At 29.9% G+C, this 9928-nt stretch overlaps 1 long non-coding RNA gene across 1 annotated transcript; it reads left to right on the forward strand.

The window, feature by feature from the left end:
- Positions 1-558: 558 nt before the first annotated feature.
- LOC127291158 (uncharacterized) lies at positions 559-7236 on the forward strand. The gene is made up of 6 exons (XR_007844553.1): positions 559-2392; positions 2634-2786; positions 3536-3852; positions 4701-4852; positions 4969-5083; positions 6940-7236. It is a non-coding gene; the product is annotated as an uncharacterized LOC127291158 (long non-coding RNA).
- The last annotated feature ends 2692 nt before the right edge of the window (positions 7237-9928 follow it).

The raw sequence follows: 9928 nt of genomic DNA on the forward strand, positions 1-9928 counted from the left end.
TTAAATAAATTCTTTTAGTATTATAAAAAACACGAAGATTAATCACTTTTGCATTTACTCATAAATCAAAATATGTAATTAACATTTGCAATAGAAAATCTTCTATTCTCAGATTTTTAGCATGTAAATTTTAGCTTCTTTTTAATTAATTATTATTATGTAATTATGTTAACATTATGTAATTTTTTAACAACAAAATCGGCTATCTGAATGAAATATTTTTGATTCACATAATGTGAGATTAAAAAAGTTTTTTATTTAAATTCTCAAAAAAAATATTAAAAATAAATTAAATATTTTCGATAAAAATTATTATTGAGTGATATTAAACGCTCAACAATTAATATAAAACAATAATTAATATTCCCTGCTATATGATTCAATTTGTTAAACATTTTAAAATAAAAAAATAAAATATATAACATATGTTACAAAAAATAGGTAATATAAATATATAGTATAAAAAAAAATTCGCAAAATGTAAATAAAATAGATAAAAGATAATGTCAATAAATTAAATAAAACAGAAATTTAAAAAAAAATATTTTCTCACCAATTGAAGCATTTATGTAGATTTGAAGTAGAACAATCAATTTATTCTTCTATAGAATTTTCCAATAATGATTTAAGTTTTCCTTTCCAAAAAAAAAACCAGTCAATTCATAAAACACACTGTCGTCAAATTGATCGAAATTCACTTCTTCACGTTTCTAACGAAAACCGGTTTACGAATGATTCAACACGTGTTCGTTAGCACTCTTTTCATTTAAGCCGGCAAGGAGACTGTCACCACCACTTTTTTTCAGAATAATCACACAAATTGTCGATTAAAAACACTTTTTAATTTTGCCTCAATTTTAAAATTACACTACACCGGGATAACATGTACTTTTTATGACTATAAACAAAAACTTATTGTCCTTCAAATAACACTTTATCACTTCCCAATTCTGGTTAAATTAATTAAATACGTTGATAACTCGGAGTTGAGTTTTTTTTCTTTCTTTTGACTGAAAACAATTTCACTTTGACTTTAAACCTCTCTCTCTCTATTAATTCCCAGAATTGATTGAAAAAGCTGATAACTGATTTTTTTCAAACGAAAGAGACACGCACCTAAACAATTGCATATTCACGGCTTTCAAAACAAAAATACTGATATTTTCAAGAGTTCTTTAAACTGATAATTAAGTTTGCAGAAAATAATTGTAAATAAGCTGTCAATTCACACAACACAATGTAGTCTCAAAAATAAACGTTGCTTCCAATACACGAATCAAGGTTAGGTTAGGTCAGTGACAAAAACACCAAATGTTTTGGAGTCGCACTAATTTTTTTTCGATACTTTCGTTATTTATTTTATATTTCAAAGAAACGTTCGTAAAAAAAAAAGATTCTAGACGAATTATACGACACAATATTACTAAAAACTTAAATTAAATACACGTTAAAAAATAACTACTTGTAAAACTTGTCACTAAAGTGATAAAACCGCCAAACTGAACCGGTCGTCAGTGGTGCCAACAATTAATCGATACTCGTCACTTCCGACAACTTAAAAAAAACTATTTGCGCGGGTTTTTTTGAAATCAAATCTAAAAAACATTTAATTTTCCATCAAATTCAATTGTGAATAATTTATTGTCACGTTGGGGACAATTTGATAATTGCGATTCTCCCGTCGAGAAGTTGTTTCCTCGTCGACGGATAGGATTCACTCTTTTGTGATATCCGCGCGAAACCTCGTGACGGTTCGCATGGAGCGTGCGCTTCGTCCAGCGTCCGACACGATACTACTTTAACTCTTCGTCTCGCTTACTCTTTCTCTCTGTCTCTCTCACTCGCACACTTGCTCCCACCCTACGCCCCCTCTGCGATTCATGTCACTCTCTCACTCTCTCTTATATTTGCAGGTCATGCAATCTCGCTCCTGTGCGCGACACTTCTGTTTTCTCCCTCTAATCTGCACCGCGCTTCTCACTGTTTCGCGCGCGCGGGTGTGTCATCTGTCTCTGTCTTTCAGGGCGTCCGCCCCTGTGTAATGTTTCTCTCCTTCCCGGTGCCAACACTATATACTTCTCACTCCTTTTTGCTCCCTTGCTCGTAATCCGAGTACAAAACTCAATGAGAGAGAGAGAGAAAGAGGAATTCTCGTTAAACAAACACTTCGATGACGTCAGCCTTGACGTGATTAAATTTATTGCACCAGTCGACCAAGAAGATGTTCCAGGTATATGCTTGAATGCTCCCAACAAAATTTTGAGGTTAGAAAATCGACCGCCAATCTAAAATATTGATGAGAGGGAGACGTGAAGTTGGCGGCAATGATGCATTCAGAGATCAATGTTCGTTACTTCATTGACCTTGTCTGGAACGTTTGGAGCTTTCATTGGTAAGAAATTTTCAGTTTATATTATTAATTTTTACTCAATATTATTTTCTGCATAATAATTTTTCGTGGCAAATTATTCATAAGAAGTAAATTCTGAAATATATGATAATAATTTATCGATTATGTCAAAACACTACGAAAGTAAATTTGCAATCATGAGATTGTTCATTTTCCGCATTCATTTTTCTTGAAAATCTGGCATACTATCTCTAAATTTGTATTATATTTTGTCATAATTCAGTTGCAGGAATAGACGCTTTCTTTTGTCAAAATTTCTATGCTAGAATTTTCAAGGTTAGCAAATTGACCGCCAATGTCCGATGCGTTTAGTTGGCATTGTTCGAGGTTCATTGACCTTGGCGGATTGTTGGAGCTTGCACCTGTGTACAATTTGGTAAGGATTTTTTTCTATATATTCTTTTTGTTCACAAATTTTTACACAATGCTTTCTGTTTAACAACGATTAAATTAATTAAAAACGATTAAATAATCGCGCTATTTTGTCTATTTCGTCATACAATGCGACAAATCAGTCGTCGAGCAGTGACAATATTTTTTTATGATTTTTTTCCTGAAATATCAGTAATAATCTTCTAAAATATATAATATTTTGTCAAGATAATATAAAGATAAATTGCGTATATGATGGTTACTTTTTAATTACAATATTTTCGCGAGAAATTTTGAGGTTAGGTTATTGACAGATAATCCGGAAATTATTAATGGATTTAGATTCTATTGTTGATTGATCTTGTCTGGTGCATAACTATTATTGGTAAGATAATTTTAGTTTATTTCTCATTGTACAAAATTTTTGTGTTTAATTAGCAAAAATTGAATAATATTCCGAAATGTGGATTATATCGTTAATTTTGTCAGTATCGTTAAAATAGTTTTTTTTTTGGCGACATTTGCGATAAAAAATCATAAATATCTGATCAGATAAATAAATTGTGAAATTATATTATTTATTTGAATGGAAATTAATTTAGTTTAATTATAAAATAAATTTAATTGCATAAATCTCGATCATAACCTCATTTTTTTTTTTGTTAAAATCGAAATGTTTTGTCATTTAAAAAATTTCTCATGAACATTGTGGTGAATTGTTGGTTAAATTAAAGTCGTTTATTTTCTCTACAGTGTTGAACATTTGGTGGAAACCAGAGGAAAAATCGCAATGCACTAAGTGTTTTGTCTGAAATTGTTTTTACTTGACGCGGAAATTCTGCTAAACGTTAAACGTCCACATACAACTACTTTGTTGTTGACCTTTTAAGTTCTTTTCGGATGAAAACTGGACAAGGTAAAAATCGTTGAAACCATACGAAGTGCATGATGGGGTCTACTTTTTTCTCAGGATCACTTGTCGTCGTGAACTACTCTCGCGGGTTAAAGAATGCCTTCGGTGTAGAAACACCTTTTACGTGATAGGACAGGAACAACCATCTCAATTATCGGTAAAGGTCTTACTAATTGGTTCGGTTAGAATTCTATACTCACTTTCATAACTCGACATCATATACACAATGTTGGGACAAGTTTTCAATTATCTTTAATTTCTTTTCTTTCAGCAATTTTAATGAACAAAAATTCAATTATTTTTAACGACAGTATTTGATAATATTTATTTTGCAATTTTATTTTATTCAATATATTTTACTTAATTATAAAATTTCTTCTATTTACTTAATAAATTTAACAATTTTACAATATAAAAATTCAGTTTTTTTTTTTTTTGCAAATCTAATCGAAATTGATAATTTTGTATTCTTTTGTTTTTTTTTGGAAGATTTTTTTTTTATTGTCGGGAAAAAATTTATTGAGCTGATTTTTTTCGCCCAGTGGAGTAATTATGTATATTTAGAATAAACGTTTAATTTTTTAGTGACCGTTACTAAAATGAACAGCGCTTGTAAAACGGTGATTTATTCGAGATTAGTGAGATTCTTTTTTTTCATAGAGCGTTGATCGTTGCAAAAATCGAGAGAAAGGAATGAAACATAAAACATCGCAGCTACCCGAAATAATCGAGGCCAACAGATTAACGGTTTATGTGATATACTCAAGCCAAAGAATTTTCTTTCGATTTAGTTTCATCACTTCACAAATTGAAAATGAGTCATTTTTAATTTTAGAAATTGAACAATTTCTTCTTCTCGATTAGCGACAGTGTTTCATAAAAAAAGAAATAGAGAGAGAAAAATGTTCTTCATTTTTCCTTATTTTCAATTTTTTTTATGTTTATTGTTCACTTGTTATTTTTTTTGCCTTCTATTTTTATTTTAATTGAATTCTTTTGTTTCAGAGAACATTTTCGAGTTTTTTTTATTCTACAATTCACATAACCTGATGATAAATAGACAAAAAAAAAAGAGGATGATGAGCTGCAAAAAATTAATTTCCAACATCAAAACGACAAAATCTCTTCGCCTTATCAAGAATTATTGTTTTGAACTGGTAAGAAAGTATTCAATATTTGTTTTAATGTGAAATTTTACTTTTGTCTTCTTGACTTGACCTTCAAGTTTATATTGCCTTCAAAATTCTAATTAAATCGCTATCATTTGTTTTAGATCAGAATTATTTAGAAGAGAGCGAGTATTGTAATCTGAAAAGGTCTTTCAAGGTTGCTCAATGTTTCGACAACTGCATGAGGGTTCATTTAGGAATTTTCCAATCGTTAAGAGGGTAAGACTATAATTTTAAATTAAAGTTTCTTCAATTCAATTAGAATCGAATTATCCTTTTATTATTTATTTGTCAAATAATGTGGAATAATTTTTTTATTGACATCCGTTTTTTTACTTTGATTTAAATTAATTTAAAAAAATAAATTCTATTAATTACATTAATTTAAAAAAAATTTTTTTTTAATTTTATTTTAAATTAAAGTTCTCTTGATTGATAAAAATTAAATTTAAATTAAACAAAAAATATCAGATGAAAAAAATGAAAAAATTCGAGCTCAGATAATAAAACTATTTTAACGTAATATTTATGGGCGATTAATTAAAACTAATGGCTTTTTTAGTAAGGAAAATAAATCGTTTTGTAAGTTATTTTATTTTTTAAAAATGTTCAATTTAATTTTTTTTAATTTTCATTTATTAGAAAAATTGCTATTTAAATAATAGAAATTATTCTTCATATTAATTAGTGAACATTTCCATAACAAACCTTCTATTAATTAATAAATTAAAAATTACATTGAAATAAAAATTAATTAGATTGGCGAAACAATAGTGTTATAAATCGAGCGAAGGAGTTATCCGTGGGAAATGTGTGTATACCAATAAGTGTTCAAAATTAGCGTGGTCCAAGCACATGCTAAACATTCAATAAAGTGCTCGAAAGCCTCCTGAAATAATCGTAATCATAAATAATCAGTCCTAAATATACGTCGGCGACGGTAATGTCCGCGCTCTCGCGCACCAACTGCTGTTCGCGAACCGTTAACGCTCACTTCGACGATAGTTTCTTGTCTTTTTCATACTCGCAGCCTCTTCATATTTTCTATCTCTCATTCTTTTATTTTTTTTTTTTTCATAAATCTTTCATTCCTCTGGAATTCCGCGGTACGTCGTCACTTCGTCTTTCCTGTGGAAGAATATATATATACACACATTTCAATGACTCGCAATTCGTAATACTTTCTTGTCCTCTTACTTCATAGTCTTTGAATTTTTAAGTGGTTAATGTCTTTATCTTCTCTCATCTTGGGAGCGTGATGTAAAAATACTTCTGTTTCCCGCAGTCATCTTTCAAACTGTGCGAGTTTAATGACCATATGTTCTTAAGAACAAACATCATTAATCTTATTATATATATATATATTAATTTTCAATAAAGATGAACAATTTCGTAGATCTTGAACAATATTTCACATTTTTAATCATTTGAATAAAATGAAGGTCAAAGTCTAAAAAAAAATTCGATGTTACAACAAACATTTTTTTCCAAGCTCATGAATGTAAATCACACCTTTTTTTTAAAAAAATATAACAATGGTGAATTTAAAATCAGAAGTTAATTACACGTTTTCATTTGCAGAAATAGCCTTGAAATATTAGAGGGTAAAATGTCTGAATTCTATTTTTTTTTTTTGTCTCGTCCCACCGCTCCCAGATTTGGAAGCAGAGTATTATATAGGGGGACGAGAGAGTTCGAAATAACATAATGCTTAACTAAGCGTGTCCGCGATCGTCATTAGTACGCAATAATGGTTTAATGGTTAGGTTAGCGTGCTCTTCGATTCAACAACAAACGTAACACGGACGTGCTGTTCTGATGTGCACGAGTTTCGAACACGCGGGGTTGTACCAATCGAAATCGACGACTATACGACAACGACGACAGTGTACACGACATAAAACGGACATATGGTCGGCTGGCTCGACCGATTAGATACATTTGCATTACAATAGGCAAAATGTCTGCCCACCATCTCGCTAAGCATTCGCTTTATTACGACCACCGTAGCTTATATAGTCTATGCCCATATACCAGCATAATGGCACTTAACCTGGCAAAAAAAATTGTTGCAGCTTTAGGTACGTCCCGGTTGGATACCTTTTGTTTACCAGGACTCTTTAAACCCGTTCGCCTGCATTTGGAACCAAAGCCGCTAACTCGGATCATCACTATACAACTACCAGCACCCTATATATTGTTCTATCCAAGGATCTCTTCGAGAATCACTGAATCCAATGACGATAGGTATCACCGTGGAGTTTCGACGCTTTCAACAATGGATTATAAACCCTGTACATTTACAATGTACTCTTCAAATTGTTTCAACCAAATCGATAAATGGAGATTCACTCACATCCAAGATTCAAAATAATGACGTAAGTTTAAAATTTTATTTTATTTTATTTCTTTTATTGATATATTAAGGCAGTTCAAAACTAAAACTAAAAATTGGTTTTTTACACACTGAGAAAAATGTTTAGTCAGAGCAACCAAAATTTGGTTGGGCCAACAAAAAAATTTTGTTGGTATTTAAGCAACCAAACTATTTGCTTGAGTCTACCAAAAAATTTGGTTGAGTGTTTTTTGTTAGGTCATAACAAAAATGTTTGGTTAGCTCAACCAAATTTTTTTTGTCAGGTCATAACAAAAATGTTTGGTTAGCTCAACCAAATTTTTTTTGTTAGGTCATAACAAAAATGTTTGGTTAGCTCAACCAAATTTTTATTTTAGGTCATAACAAAAATGTTTGGTTGATCAAACAAACAGTTTTTTTTTGTAAAATTAAAAATTTTATTCTACCTTATTTCTTTTCTTTTTATCTTTTTTTATTTATTTCATTATTTATTTATTATAAATTTAACATTGAATTTATATTTATCCAATTGAATTATTTTTGGACTTTGAAAAATCTCATCTCCGCCTGGGATCGAACTTCTGTTTTAAAACTAAACTGTTCTTTTAAGCTATGAGCTGAAAGCGAATCAAATTATTTGGTTGTCGCAACCAAATTTTGGTTAGGACAACAAACGATCATTTGGTTTTTTAGAACAAACTATTTTGTTGTGTTAACAAAATTGTTTTCCTGTCGTAACCGAATTTCGGTTGGAATTTAAAATAGTTCAACCAAATAATTTTGTTGGCCTAACCAAATGTTTGGTTGAGATAATTCTATGACTTTGTTTCAGTCAACCAAAATTTGGTTACATGAACCAAAATTGCCTAGTCAAACAATTTTGTTGCAAACACTAAATTTTTTTTTCTCAATGCAAAGTAGAACCAAAATTGAAATTAATTTTCAGTTGTACAATTTGCAAAAAAAAAATTATTTTGAACTAAAATATATTCAAATAATTAGTTACTTTTCTATTATCAAATAATTATTTACTTGAACTAAATAATTTTTGTTTCAAAAACAGATGGTTTAAATAGTCTATTTTATTCAAATAAGTATTTATTTGATTTGCCAAGCAATTATTTGAATCAAATAAATTTTTTGTCATTAGTTGAAAATTAGTTCAAAATATATTTTTTTGTGCAACTTGATTTTTCTTAATTTAGTAATATTAATTTTTAATTCTAGTTCTATTTTGGAAAGAAAATCATAAATAAATTCAAGATGAGATCGTAGATTCGATTTTAGATTCAAAGAAACGATAATAATTTTTTAATCTATAATAGTTTTGCTTTTACTTTTGCCTTGAATTTTATATATATATATATATATAATTGATGATGTCAGATGTAATATAGTAGTTTTGATTGATTTGTAAATCGACTAATGTAACATAATTAATTTAGCTCGAAGCATGATAGTGTTTGTTCTTTCTTTTATAATACGTTGGTTACGTTATCTGGATGAAATCTATATATATGTAATCAGGCATTTTTCTAGGAACTGTGTTCGCTTATAATATACATATAGTGGTGCATTTAGACGTATGTAATTATGTAAGTAAAGTGAGAGCATGGCATTTACAAAACTGCAGTGTACTAATTATTATTCATGTCTGTTAAGTCCCTCTATAGGAGGAAAAGATTGTTGCTATCGGCTTTCTAGCATTATTATCGTTCGCGGACGAGATATGCAAAATCAAGTACCTTCAGCCTGAAGCGGTGTGTGCACCATCATATATATATATATATATATATATATATATATATATATATATATATATATAGATATAGATGCTTTACCGGTGACTAAATCAAGATCAGTCACGGATGACGTTCCCTCGACGACTTTATGACTGATATTATTCGGTTTATCGGTACCCACTTGTCCTGCGATAATGTCGATAATGATCTACCGGAAATTATAAAAATCGGCCTCTCCCTGTGTTATAGTTTTAGACGTTTATAAATAACTACCTTACACAGAGTTCACAAAAAATATAGTCTTTATAACCACTTCGATCGAGGTAGATAACAAATATTGTGTTACATTATATACTGAGAGGTTTATTTCTCGCGAGTTTATATAGTTCTTATTTTTTATATTAAAAAAAAAATTATTTTCACACACACTTGATAAAATCATTTAGTATCTAAAACGTTTAGAAATTTTTAAAATCATTTAAATTAATAATAATTTTTCTAATGAACATTTTGTGTTAAGAGAATTAAAAATGTGCGATATAAAGGAGGGTATATGTGCGAGCTAGCACAACGGGATATCTGAGTGACCTTCAGTTAGAAATTAATTAGAAAAGTGCGGAGAAGCTCGCAAAGACCTTGACGGTGTTGTCGGGGTTCGGGGTCAGGCAATCAACGAGCAGATGAATTAATGGCTACGCCAACTACCCTCGAAGAGAGAGACTATGTCTATAAGAAGGGCGCGTTCCAGTTACGTGTGTGTATGTGAAAGTAGATTCTTTTATATATATACATATAACCACCCTTAGCCTTGTCTCATATACATTTACAGAAAAATCGCAGACACACACACACACACAACGATTGCAAAATATATATCCACATGTATTTTGTATAACACAGAGAAAAATTTTCTCATTTAATGCGTGTGTTCGTTTGAGACTTGGAATTCTAACCATTGAACATTAC

This window comes from Leptopilina boulardi, unplaced genomic scaffold (assembly GCF_019393585.1).
Source record: "Leptopilina boulardi isolate dan_hultmark-lab unplaced genomic scaffold, ZJU_Lbou_2.1 LbouV2_126, whole genome shotgun sequence".
Lineage (NCBI taxonomy): Eukaryota > Metazoa > Arthropoda > Insecta > Hymenoptera > Figitidae > Leptopilina > Leptopilina boulardi.